This window comes from Aplysia californica, unplaced genomic scaffold (genome assembly GCF_000002075.1).
Source record: "Aplysia californica isolate F4 #8 unplaced genomic scaffold, AplCal3.0 scaffold00497, whole genome shotgun sequence".
Lineage (NCBI taxonomy): Eukaryota > Metazoa > Mollusca > Gastropoda > Aplysiida > Aplysiidae > Aplysia > Aplysia californica.
The window spans coordinates 298,352-301,723 of record NW_004797767.1 but is presented as its reverse complement, the minus strand read 5'-3'; positions in this window follow the sequence as shown (position 1 = coordinate 301,723).

Below are 3,372 nucleotides of genomic sequence, written 5' to 3'. Positions count from 1 at the left end.
AGCTGCAAAAGGTTCTGGGAATGAGCTAAAAAATATTTGGGATGTGCTAGAAAATATTGGGGACGCTATAAAAATAATTACCAATGAGCTAGAACGGACTGGGGACGATTTAAAAAATATTGGGTATAAGCTAGAAAATACTGAGAACGCTATAAAAAATATTAAGGATAAGCCCAAAAATATTAGTGGGATGCCCTAGAAAATATTGGGGACGCTATAAAATAGATAGGAGATGACTTAAAAAATACTCTGGACGCTACAAAAATATTGGGAATGAGATAAAAAAAATACTGGAGACGCCATAAAAAATATTGTGGATCAACTAAAAAATATTGGGGATGCTCTAAAAAAAATATAGGATATGAGCTAGAAAAAAATTGGGATGCTAAAAAAATTACTAATGATGAGCTAGAAAGGACTGGAGACGCTATAAAAAAATATTGGGAATGAGCTACAAAATATTGGGGACGCTATAAAAATAAATATTTTTTATGATCTAGAAATTACTGGGGACGCTATAAAATATTGGGGATGAGCTAGAAAATACTGGGGACGCTATAAATAATATTGGGGATGAGCTAGAAAATACAGAGGATGCTATAAATAATATTGGGGACGAACTAGAAAATATCGGTAACGCAACCAAAAATATTGGTGTTGAGCTAGAAAATACTGTGGACGCTATAAAAATGTTGGTGATGAGCTAGAAAACACATGGGACTCTATAAAAATACTGGGGATGAGCTAGAAAATAATTAAAACACTATAAAAGATTTTGGGGATGAGCTACAAAATATTTGGGATGTGCTAGAAAATACTGGGGACGCTATTTAAAATATTGGGAATGAGCTAGAAAATACTGTGAACGCCATAAAAAAGATTAGGGAGGATCAAAGAATATTTGTGATGTGCTAGAAAATAGTGGGGACGATATAAAAAATATTTTAGATGAGCTAGAAATTACTGGGGACGATATAAGAAATATTGTAGATTGGCTAAAAAATACTGGGGACGCTCTTAAAAATACTGGGGATGAGCTAGAAAATATTTTGGACGCTATCAAAATTAGTAGGGATGAGCTAGAAAGGACTGGCGACTCTATAAGAAACACTGGGGATAATACTGGGGACGCTATAAAAATATTGGGGATGAGGTAGAAAATACTGGGGACGCTATAAAAATATTGGGGATGAGGTAGAAAATACTGGGGACGCTATAAAAATATTGGGGATGAGGTAGAAAATACTGGGGACGCTATAAAAGTATTGGGGATGATGTAGAAAATACTGGGGACGCTTTAAATAATATTGGGGATGAACTGGAAAATATCGCTAACGCTACAAAAAATATTGGTGTTGAGCTAGAAAATACTGTGTACGAGATAAAAAAAATATTGGTGATGAGCTAAAAAATTCATGGGACGCTATAAAAATAGTGGGGATGAGCTAGAAAATAATTAGAAAAGATTCTGGAGATGAGCTAAAAAATACTGGGGACGCTATAAAGAAAAATATTGGGGATGAGCTAGAAAATACACTGGACGCTAAAAATATAGAGGACCAGTTAGAAATTGTTTGGAATGTGCTACAAAATACTTGGGACGCTATAAAAAATTGGGGATGAACTCTAAAATATCGCTAACGCTAAAAAAAACTATTGGTGGTGAGTTAGAAAATATTGTCGATGCTATATAAGATATTGAGGAGGAGCTGGAAAATATTTGGGATGTGCTAGAACATACTGGGGAAGCTATTAAAAATATTGTGGATGATACATGTGATAGAAAATATTGAGGACACTATAAAAAAATTGAGGATGAGCTAAAAAGTATTGGAAGACGTAATAAAAAATATTGGGAATGAGCAAAAAAATACTGAGGATGCTATAAAATTATTGGGGATGAGCTAGAGAATACTATGGACGTTATAAAAATTATTAGGAGTTAGCTAGAAAGGACTGAGGACGATATAAAAGATATTAATGATAAGCTAGAAAATACATGTCACGCTATAAAAAAATTAGGGATGAGGCAAAACATATTTGGGATGTGGTATAAAATATTGGGGACGATATAAAAAATAATGGGGATGAGCTAGAAAATATTGGGGACGCTATAAAATATATAGGGGATGAGTTAAGAAATACTGGGGACGCTATAAGAATATTGGGAATGAGCTAAAAAAATACTGGGGATGCCATAAAAATATTGGGGAGCAGCTAAAAATTATTTTGGATGTGCTAGAAAATACTGGAGACGCTATAAAAATATTAAGAATGAGCTAGAAAAGACTGGGTACGCTATAAAAAATATTGGGGATAAGTTAGAAAATATTTGGGATGTGCCAGGAAATACATTTGACGCTATGAAAATATTGGGAATGAGCTAGAAATTACTGGGGACGCAATAAAAAATATTGTGGATCAACTAAGAAATACTGGGGATGCTCTAAAAAATATTGGAGATGAGCTAGAAAAAAATTGGGACGCTATAAAAATTATTAGGGATGAGCTAGAAAGGACTGAAGACGCTATAAAAAATATTGGGGATAAGTTAGAAAATAGTGGGGACGCTATAAAAAATATTAGGAATGAGCTAAAAATTTCTTGGAATGTGCAAAAAAATACTGGGGACGATATAAAAAAATATTGGGAATGAGTTAGAAAATACTGCAGACGCCATAAAATATATTGAGGATGAGCTAAAAAATATTGGGGAAACTACAATAAATATTGGGAATGAGCTACAAAATATTGGGGACGCAATAACAAAATATTTGTAATAATCTAGAAAATACAGAGGACGCTATAAATAATATTGGGGATGACTAGAAAATGCATGTCACGTTATAAAAAAGTATTAGGGATGAGCCAAAAAAATATTTTGGATGTGCTAGAAAAAAATGGAGATGCTATAAAAAAAAATATTGGGAACGAGCTAGAAAATACTGGGGACGCTATAAAAAATATTGGGTATAAGTTAGAAAATATTTTGGATGTGCTAGAAAAAACTTGGGACGCTATAAAAAGAATTGGGAAAGAGCTAGAAAATACTGGGGACGCCAAAAAAATATTGGGGATGAGCTAGAAAATACTGGGGATTCTCTAAAACACATTGGGGATGAGCTAAAAAAATTATAAGGGATGAGCTAGAAAAGACTGGAGACGCTATAGAAAATTTTACGGATAAGCTAGAAAAAAACTGGGGACGCTATAAAAAATATTGGAAATGAGCTAAAAATTCTTGGGATGTGCTAGAAAATACTGGGGACTATATGAAAAATATTGGGAATGATTTAGAAAGTACTGGGGGCGCTATAAAATATATTGGAGATGAGCTAGAAAGTATTGGGAAAACTACAATAAATATTGGGA